The 10,037-nt window shown below is 45.6% G+C and overlaps 1 long non-coding RNA gene across 3 annotated transcripts in view; it reads left to right on the top strand.

Annotated features, from left to right (window-relative positions):
- The first annotated feature begins 3,572 nt into the window (after positions 1-3,572).
- LOC125501419 overlaps positions 3,573-10,037 on the top strand; it is a 14,583-nt gene continuing 8,118 nt past the window's right edge. For 2 of the 3 annotated variants that reach the window (XR_007278995.1, XR_007278990.1), the window contains exons 1-2: positions 3,573-8,302; positions 8,370-8,550. This is a non-coding gene — a long non-coding RNA (uncharacterized LOC125501419). The remainder of the gene's footprint in view (positions 8,303-8,369; positions 8,551-10,037) is intronic. The other variant, XR_007278994.1, reaches the window with a different exon arrangement.

Raw genomic sequence — 10,037 nt, 5'->3', positions numbered from 1 at the left:
CGGTGGTACCAGCTTCCCCCTTTGTTGCGGAATCAAAAGGGGGACGAGAGAGAGCCGTATCCTCGAACCTGGCCCACTGACCCGATCCGACGTCCAATCAACGAGGGAGAAGAAGAAGGGAAAAAAAAAATACATAAAAGGTTGGCGAAGTCAACGAAAACGGGGAAAACTTCTCCGCTCTCGAACGGCGAAAGGCCGAACAGACGAAATTGGCTGTTAGCGACTTTTAATGCGATAGTTAGCGGAAAAGTTTCAGCCGTTGAGCTCGGCGTTTAGGTGACGAATTTAGTTGTTTACACGTTTTCACTAACATATTTTAACCGAACTTTGATCGCTCGTCGTTTATTACATCTGGAGCGAAAGTGTACAAATAACTCGCGACGTACCGAACGAGTTGTAATTATATCGGAATAATTATTCGCAGCGAAGAAGGTCGATTCGAGGGATGGTTTGTTTTTCGAGGTTCTCCTTCGACAAATTTAAGCGGTAATTTCGAATCGGTAATGCGAGCGACACAGTTTTCCCGAGTTCAAATGAATCTCGCAAGATGTGTTTTAATCAACGAGCAAGATAAACTGTTTCAGCAATTTCGTTTAGAAAATCGTTATTCAACGTTAGGCTAACTCGTTATAGATCTATTAACGACCTATTCCATTTACAAAAGTCCAATCAATGTGCAATTACTGCTCTATCTCATCTCCTCGGGAGATATTCTCGTCTGAGAGCGGGAAGATTGGAGTCGCCCTGCTCCTGAGAAACGTGATTTCGAAATTCGGGAAAAACAAAGAAGCCCGAACGGAGACGAAACCACCTCCGAGATCGTGCGACACCGTGTGTGGTATTCAAAAATAGCGAACCTAGTCTTTTGTCAAGTACCGTTTACAGCCAGCCGGGTGGTTATTCACCCTTCACATCTGCCGATGACATTTGTCGGGTGGGATGTCCCTCAGACTCCTATGCCAATTTGAATTGATTTCTGTAATTTGTTTGCTAATTCGTAAAAATGGTCGAACCCTTTTTTCAGTTGTCAGTAACACAGCCAGCCAATACGCTATCAAATATAGCGTTATATTACTCACACGTACGTGTCTACGACGTAAATTATTCGTCATACATAATTTCGCGTTACGTGGCGCGGCTCTATGTTTTTTTTTTTTTTTCTCTTGTTTCATATTTCCAGAATTCCCCCGTCTAATCCAGAAGTTATTTACGAGGAGAGAGAGAGAGAGAGACACGGTGAATTACCGCGTTATCCCGCGGAGTCAATCACCGAGATAATCAGAGACTTTGTCTCAGCTGCAGCATCTCGCGGATAAAGTTAGAGCACCGGGCTAAGGGCGGCCGGGGGAATGAAGGTGACAGAATTTCTAATTATTCTTGAAACGGGCGCGCCGTACCGCGCGAAGCTTTCGCTATACCTCCAGACGCACACGTACACGTGCCGCGTCGTATAGACGGTGCAGGGAACTCGGAGGATTCCTCTGTCCTCCCCGTTTTACCGCAGACGGAATTAACCACCCAGAATCCGTGGCTGGTGCAACTATACGCGAATTTCGCAACTGTACAAAGCTATAGCTTACTCAGGGTTTCTGATTTGCGAAACTAACATCGCTAAACACTCGTGAAAGGACAAATTTACTCTCCAGCTTAGTTTAGAGAGCCAACATCGACGTCGTTCGGGCTATTAGTAAGTCAAATATCGCTCGATTGGAACGAAAAGAAAAAAAAGAGATCGATAAATGCAGATAAAATAATCCATCGACCTCGAAGTTCCGAAAATCGTTAACGGTGAGCATCGATCTGGTTGTACGTAGACACGAAAAAAAATTTGACAAATTAATTTCCGATTTTCCGCAAGGTTACCATCTTTACACACGGCGATTATGAAGACGCTCCAGCTCCGTGAAGAATTTCTCATCAAACTAAAGAAAAACTTTCGGCAAAGTCAATCTACGCGGTTTAAAACAAAAAAAGAATTCGAAAAAAATAAAGTGCTCGTAGCCAAGTGTAATCGTCCGAACAAACCGTTTTCACTCCTTTCTTTTTGCGTCCGGAAAATGACTCAAACTCTTTGTCGAACAAAATATATTCCACCCTCTCGATAAACACGTTGCAAACCACCAAAATATATCCGTATATATTTTGAAATTACCGACGGAGCATTTATCGCCGCTCACCTGCACCCGACCTAATAAATAATTCATCGCGTTTTTCGCAAGCTCATCCGTTCCCTGACCCATCATCGAATAAACCACCGCAGACGCATCGGTCTAAACTAGCCTTCGGCCATCACCGTACCGAGAGGTACGCGCTACATATCCGCTGCTGACTTCGGTCTGCGAGGGAAGTTCACCACTCACGATATTCTCGAACGACGATCGGATGCGGCTAAACAATTGATAAGTCAAATAGCTTGACCCGGAAGGGGTTGATGGGCATCTCCATTGGTTTACACATACCTGGGTGTACGTACGTTACGCGGAAAGTGGACGAGCGAGTGCTGCCCCAATATTTGGAGAAGTTAATGTAATCTGACAAGGAAACCGAGAGGTGGTCGGACGGACTCGGCAGAGCACCTAAACGTATCGCTACTTGCTGAATTTCAACATCTCTGCTGATTTTCATTCACAATTTTCCTATGCAAAGTTATCGGAAAATTTCACCCCAACAGATTTGATTATTTATTTTTGTTTTTTTTTTTTCACTTTTGTTCAATCGGGTAAAATCAAATTAAAAACGACATTTTTTTATGTATTTCTCGGTAATTCAACTCACTGATACAGATTGCGTAATAATTTTATGGCGAAAAATTGGCGAGTTGTATCAAAGTTTTTTTTTTTTTCCTTCGAATTGTTATGGAGCTTTGACGCATCTGCCATTTGGTCCCGGTGTAACGCAGTATCCACTCTTACAAACGCAATTCTGATACGGCTGCGGATTTTTGATGCAATACTGAAAAAAAAGAAAGTTATAAGTAACCATTCGAAACAGATCAGTAAGTTTATTTGATCACACCAAAAATATCGAATAAATTCTTTGAACGATTCGTGAAAATTATCGTCAAGTTGAACGATATTATAATTACCTGGGGACACACCGTGGGTCCTGAATGGCCGCAGGTTGTATTACACGGTGCACATTCTACCTGTACTTGACATTTTCCACATACGGGATCAGAAGCTCGAACCGAAGTAACTGAAACTAGGAGAGAAACGTTATCGTCACCCGTTTACCTAGAGAAGGAAGAAAGTGTTATTTTTTAACATGTCAACTCACCAACGCCAAAATAGAGTAACTCTGCGAAGAACACGAGCAACGGAGTTTTCATCTTGATATCGAAATACGAAGGTTGAAATTTTTTTTTAAATGCAGCTGGTTATATACATCCGTATATAACCGTAACGGTGGGTTGTAAGTAAACTATGGAGTAAGATAATGATCAGACAAACAACATGCAGTCAAACAAACTGCTCGGGTTGATAAAAATATTTATCTTTTATCAGCTTATTAACATAGCCAGAATATCTTACGCGCAACGACGTTGTATCGATGATTCCAATATTCTTAAACGTCGAGAGTTCTGTCTCGCAAGAGAAAGACTTCCAACCGGGCGAAAAAAGACCACGGACATCCCTGTTCTCGATCACAACTCATCGAGTTGGCTTAACGGCGGACCGTGACGAAGTCGAACAAGCGGAAAAGTCAATAAAATAAAGTAAAATCAGATGAAACGAAAGGTAGAAAATTAATAATCGGGGGAAGTTGATGCAACTCGTTCGCGAGCAAGCGGTGCTCGAGGAAACGTGAAATCGAAAAGCCACCTTCGTACAGACAACCGACAAACAAGGGAGAGCGGAGCAGAGTGGATAGATAGATAGGTATACAGCGTACCGTACGCGAACCTTCATGCAATTAGATCTTTCAGCGGCGTGTAAAAAATTATGAATTCAAACAGCGTTGTGAGCAGGCAAGGTTACACACGGTCGTACACATGGAGCACGCTCTGATTCTGAAAGGTTGAAGCAGAATAACCGGGGGGTGGGCGGAGGAGGAGGGTGGAGGGTGGAATACATAACGTACGCAGAGAGATACCGCGCGGACCCCCGGTGGACGAAACGAAGGACGAGTCGGACGGACCGAAGGGACCTTACGAATGTAACGCAACGGAGTCAGGATATAAAACCGATCGGTGTACATCGCACGGGCAAGTACACGACACGTGCAACGCGCTGCCACCGACGCCGCATCGTCATCCCCCGTATGTACGTATACAATACGTATGTGGTCGTGTGCGCGTACACGCACACGCGTGTATTATATTCATCCCGTCGAAACTAAGCGAGGGGTTCTCGAGCCCGGAGTAGTGTGCCCGGCATTTGTTTAATTGGGAACCAACATGGCCGATGGGAAACTGCCCTTCGCGCGGACCGCTCGCGAACCATGCATCACGCGCGTAGGTGCCTGGGGAGGAGACTGACCGCGGTCAAGGGCTCTTTTTAATTCACTTCCAAACGGAATTCGTCGGGCGCCAAAAAAACTCGCCGAAGAAATCGATAACCCAGCATATTTCGTACGTTTGCGGGTCAAGCGTGAACCGCGCGATTCGCGTGCCAGGTGCTCGATAATAATGTTACGTACGGTGTGGTTTCGGCTATTCTCGCTGGAAACGCGATAAAGTTTCATGTTTGTATTCTTGGCCGTCGAATGAGAAGCGCAGCGGGTTAGATGTACTCCTGAAAATCATACATGCGCGGCTCACGAAAACGGGCGAAACGGCAAACATTGCATTAAGTAGGCAGATATACCGTACGGAAAATCACCCTAACTCCAACCTGTACTCACCTATGCGCGTTACGGCTGGTTCCTCGTACTTTTGCATACACGCGTGGCTGTCTTATACGTACGCGGAATATACGTAGCCGTGTACGCTTCACTTGGTACGTTCGCTCCGTTCGCATCGTGGGGCAATCCCAACAGATTTAACAACCTCAAGTATAAGTTCCACCCCCTCGGTCCGCAAACACGACTCCCCGGAAGGCTGATATGATAATTTACTAAAATGTAAATATTATACTCGTGTACCCCGTATGAATATTCAATTAGCGTGAATAGGTGCCGCGAAGGAAACAAGTATACCGTCGAAAGAAGGAAGAAAAAAGAGAGGAAAAAAAAAACGATAGAAATCGAGCGATTCGGATCCGAAGTGTACGCGAATGTTGATCGATTAATTCCGAGCGACCGTGCGCGCACGTGTACACGAGTTTCATTCGGATTCGATAGTATAAAAGGCGAATGAGAGTGAAGAGAGAAAAAAATAAAAAAAAAAAAACAACGAACAAACAAGTAAAAGAAAAGTGGACGGGACTGTTTGAAGAGGAATCCCTCATCGGGCTTACCGCCTATGACCTCTGACCTCGTGTGCCACACCGGCTATTACTATTCGGGTATTCATACGAATTTCCATTGACCAGTTCGCGAGTGTATTCTAAAAGAGGATGCTGCGAGAGGCTCAAAAGGGCAACCCATCAACCATCAAGGGATTGGTAGTATCCAGCGGTAAGGGGATCCTGCGGTACCCAAAAATTTTAACCAAAGCCTGTTTTAATCCTTCGACATCTGCAGCTGGGCTGCCTACCCTTCCACCGCTATTATTCGACTGCGCGTGATCCAGAAAATCAAAAGAAATATCCTCCGACGATGCGATGTACGTAGGCAGAAGGTACGTACGTACGTACGTGTACCTTTATCCTGCTCGGCTGCTCCGTCGTAGTCCCGACGAATAAAAGTCGTCTCGGTACCCACGGTATACCGAAACACCTGCACCGCGAAGCAAAGACAAATAAGATCATCGCCGTTCATTTTTCGAGGGTCCTTTGCCGCCGGGTAACAAAACTCGAGTGGTTCGGATTTTACAAAAAATCATCATTACTCGTGCTTTTCAGAGTTTCGGACCCCATCTTCGCGCAACTCGAGTGCCCACCTCGCGTGCGCCGCCACCGCTGCGGTAGAGGGCTCGAGGAAAATCGAGAAGAAAAAGGCGGTGATAAAAATAAAAAAAGGAGACCCGGAAAATTTATTCGGGACAATTTCGTCCTTGAATGTGAAATTCTTTCCCTCGACTTCCGCGCGAGGAGTACCTTATTAGCGGCAACTACTCGGCGGTGCCGGTTTTCTTTCTTCTATTCTTTTTTTTTTTCCTTCGGCGCATGGCTCTCTCGTATACCGGAAATCAACGGTACGTTACGCGAGTGCCCTTATTTCCTAACGATTCGGTTTTTCACCGATTGTACGTACGTACCCCCCCCCCCCCCCCCCCCCGCCGATCGCGTCACAAGTCGATCGGAAAAACTATTCAACTGTTTAGAGAGGAGTTTATTGTGCTGGGTTAATACGACGTGAACTCGGCAGCCCACTCGATGATACACGCCTGAATTCAAAATGTAACAAGGCGCGGATATGAAAAGCGTGACAATCAGATCCGGTAAAATCAATTGTGAAAACCCCTCGTAAGCGATGCGAAGACGGAGCAAAAAATGTCATTAAACAAAAAAAAAAAAAAAAATAAGAACAGAAGGCGAGAAACTATTTTCCCGAAGGAACGGAGTCTCCGTTGGTTCGTCGGACCTAGCGAATGCGACGCGAGTGAATCGAGACGCACGTGTATTATTTCATAAATTATCACAATGGAAAGTAGGAACAAAGTCGTGATCGGAAAATGATGCTGCATCTGCTTTGCCTCAGGCTCTGGATTAGGGATACAATAATAACACATCATCATTCGGACCAACGTCGAACCCTCGAGCTATCCGGGCCGCACGTGCTGTAGCCGAGTCGGTACAGAGGTATATTACGTACGTAATACACGAAGATCGCGGGGTCAGAAAATATCGCGAACAAACTTTGAACGCTACACGCGATTATTATTCATGCGTTAATCCCTGTTGGTCAGCGGGCGAGTGCGGCGCCGGCATGTTTCGAATGAGTGGGCGATTTTTTATTCGTGAAATTGATCGGTCCCCGAAAGACGGAGAACCGGGCTCGACGTGTCATATGGTATCTTTGGGGGCGGGGTGCGGGGGCGGGGGCGGGGGTTTACGCGACGTTGTATATTAAGAGTTTTGTTGCGTTTACCCGTAGATTATACACAAAGGAGTTTTCGCCGAGGAATAGAGAGGAGTATATGCGTAGTGTAAGCCGGGCATTGTCTAGTCGCGCGATACCCGAATGGGGATTATCCGTGCATTCACAGGAGGCATGCCCGCCGGGACGAGATAACACCGAAAACCCGGAGAGCTCAAAGGGTTATGAGCTCCCATCGTGACGCTTTTCAAAAGAACGAAAAACAAACAAGAAAAATTAAATTCTGAATTGCCACTCTCGTTGCCCGCGACGTTGCACGCGGCTTCGTTCCAGAAATCATCTCGTTAACCATCGTTACGTCGCCACGAGCAGCGATCGTGAAAAATATTCTTCTTCTCCCGAACGAAAAAACTAGATCGCTGCGATTCAAACTTGATATGCCGAGCGCCTTGTTTCGTTTCGTTTATTTTTTTTTTTTATGTTTTTTAATCAAAGACACAGATCCATTTTGGCAGCGACGGATGACTGGCCGTCCGTCATCCTTTCACTCCAGGAGATCAGGGTGCATAAAATCTGGGTCTCTGAGATATTTCGGAACGTGGGTCCTGTGCCTACCGATTGCCGCGTTTGCGTTTTGTCTCCTTTGTTTATCCATGTTTTTTTTTTTTTTCTTTCAGCTCGTCGAAAGTATAGGGGACGACCTTTTAGGACCGCAGACGTCAGGATAGCAATGACAGGCACCCTTTACCCGCCACCATTTATCCCTCAGGAGTCGCGAGCCCGTAGCTCCGGCCGAACAACCCATTTAAGCGAGGTAGGTCTGCACACGAGAATAATAACAATTTTCCAATTAGGTATCACACATATGCGTACTCGTCGTTGGAGTGGAACGAGCGGAAGGTACGACGGAGAGAAGAGCAGGACCGGTAGGACCATGCAAATCGTCTTTTACCCCCGTCTGCACCGTCCACAATGTGGTCACCCAAGCGGCATCGCACCTTATCCATTGTGTTCCAAATTGCTAGCGATTGTTGCATTTTAACTGTTCGAAAGTTCGACACAATGGGAATAAAGCTCGCGTTACCCGGACCAGTTGACACCGCTGAGACCAACAACCCGGTTCCTGTCGCCGGCGTGTAAACCGTGTAAATACCGAAACTGTTTTCCTACCACGGTCCATCGGAAGCACCTTGACATATCGCTGCATTCGTAGGTAGTAGACGTACGTACGTCGACCCCCCCCCTTTTAACGCTTTGACGATAATCCAATCTGATTTTTAATTGCGCAGGTTCGCCCAGCTGCGGGATCGGGATGTGCCCGGCGTACGGATAATGTTTATCGAGGCAATATCAACGTTTTAATAAATCACGTCCTCTCGTAATCGAGTTAGAAATATAACGCCCGATGGAATCGTCGAAAGAATCGCGCTCGCCGACTGTGTTTCCCGAGGACCGAAGGGGTTCGCTAAGGTAAATATTAGTTTGTCATATTTTCTCACCGGCGCATGAATTTTAGTACGTCTATAAATTTGCGAAAGAAAAGAAAAAATCTGATCAGAATTTTTTTCGGGGGAGCCGAGCGAGTCGATAAATTGACCCGCCGTTGTTCTTTAGAAATGTGATTTTTTTTTTTCTGTATTTTATCTCAACAATCTCCTCTTATTTTTCTTCCGAATGACCGAATTCAAATTATTTTTAATGACCCATCATCGACCCGCTGCAGTTATATCCTGCGTTGTAACATGCGCGACCTGTTCCAATTATAACGATCGCATGACGGGAATAATATATTCGCCGTGTATAGTTTCTCATAGATTAAATGACCCACGTTAAAAATAGGGGTCACGCAATCTACGCTGAACCAAGGCAACAGGTTTTTCAACGTTCCAAGGGTAGAATGGTAGAAGCTCGTCGAGGTTCGCCTCGTAAAATTAAGACGCGTCTTGAATTTTAACGTCACACCGCGGAATATCCTACGTCGATCGCGCGAGAGCTTGTAAAAAAAGGAGAGGAGAAACTAAAAAAAAAAAAAAAAAACGCACGAATGATCCGATATCAGGTGTTACTTATCGCGTGATATAGAAATGAGGACCGCGCGGCAGATAGAGGTAAAAAGTAATCGAACCCGATTCTAATCACGAGAAGATTCGAGCGGTGAATATGCCAGATTTTTTTCTGAAATCGGATCCTCCGATTCGTACATTTCGCGCGTAAAATGGGAACGTGCGGGTGCTAATCCTCAAAAGGTTTTTTTTTCTTAAAAAAAAACATCGGACGTACATTCGGGAGGGGGAATTATCGCGATGAATTTCCTCGCGGCGACGCTGTCGACCAAGAGGCGGTGGGATATAAAATAACACAAAGCATCCGCGTGATTTGGTGGTCCACCGCAAAAGCTCGCCGAGGTATATACATATATATATACGTATGTACGTACATATAGATGGCGAAATAATTAGGTGTCACCAAACATCGAAACATTCTCTTTATTGGCGCTCGCGTACAGTTTTCATCGTGTTCATCGTCGGGCTGTTTGTGAAGAGGAATGTATTATAGGCAAACCCGTAGCACCCGACACAACTGCTCGGAGTGACCAAACAACACAAACGCGGAGACCCATCTGTCCGTGTCGGTGGTACGCAACCCGCTTATATATTGTCCAGATTTTAATTAGACTCGCAACGTTAATTAGGTCCATAGTTTTACGGCCAGCGCCGGAGACAAAGCACACAATCAGTGTCCCGTGTTTGGTGAGGCTAGGTATCAAATATCTCGTTCACGATGGACCAACGATGGACTCGTAGCGTCCTACGTATCGTCCGTTGGGAGTTACAAAAAATATGATGCCGTTCCAGATTGGACGTGTTAGGGGGTGAAATTTAGTAGACTTTACTCGGCGAATCGAGTCACAATTTGTTTGTCGAATCTTTTTTTTTTTCTTTTTGTTTTTTTTTCTC

The sequence above is a fragment of the Athalia rosae genome, chromosome 1 (genome assembly GCF_917208135.1).
Source record: "Athalia rosae chromosome 1, iyAthRosa1.1, whole genome shotgun sequence".
NCBI lineage: Eukaryota > Metazoa > Arthropoda > Insecta > Hymenoptera > Athaliidae > Athalia > Athalia rosae.
Note: the sequence above shows the minus strand (reverse complement) of the source record. Positions and strands in the feature narration are given on the sequence as shown.